Here is a 201-nt window from a genome sequence, read left to right on the forward strand (position 1 = left end):
TCTACCGCAATCAATTCACATTCTGTGTTGCTGTATTTTTCACAGACTTTTCCTTGATTTATGTCTCTTCCATATATTGCGGTTCCCCATTGATTCCTATTTGTTCTGTCAGATCTATAAGTTTGGAAACCCTTTATCTGGTCATCACTGCCAGTCTCTTGGGAATACCATGTTTCACTTATATTTAATATATCTATTTTT

This window comes from Palaemon carinicauda, chromosome 24 (assembly GCF_036898095.1).
Source record: "Palaemon carinicauda isolate YSFRI2023 chromosome 24, ASM3689809v2, whole genome shotgun sequence".
Classification (NCBI taxonomy): domain Eukaryota; kingdom Metazoa; phylum Arthropoda; class Malacostraca; order Decapoda; family Palaemonidae; genus Palaemon; species Palaemon carinicauda.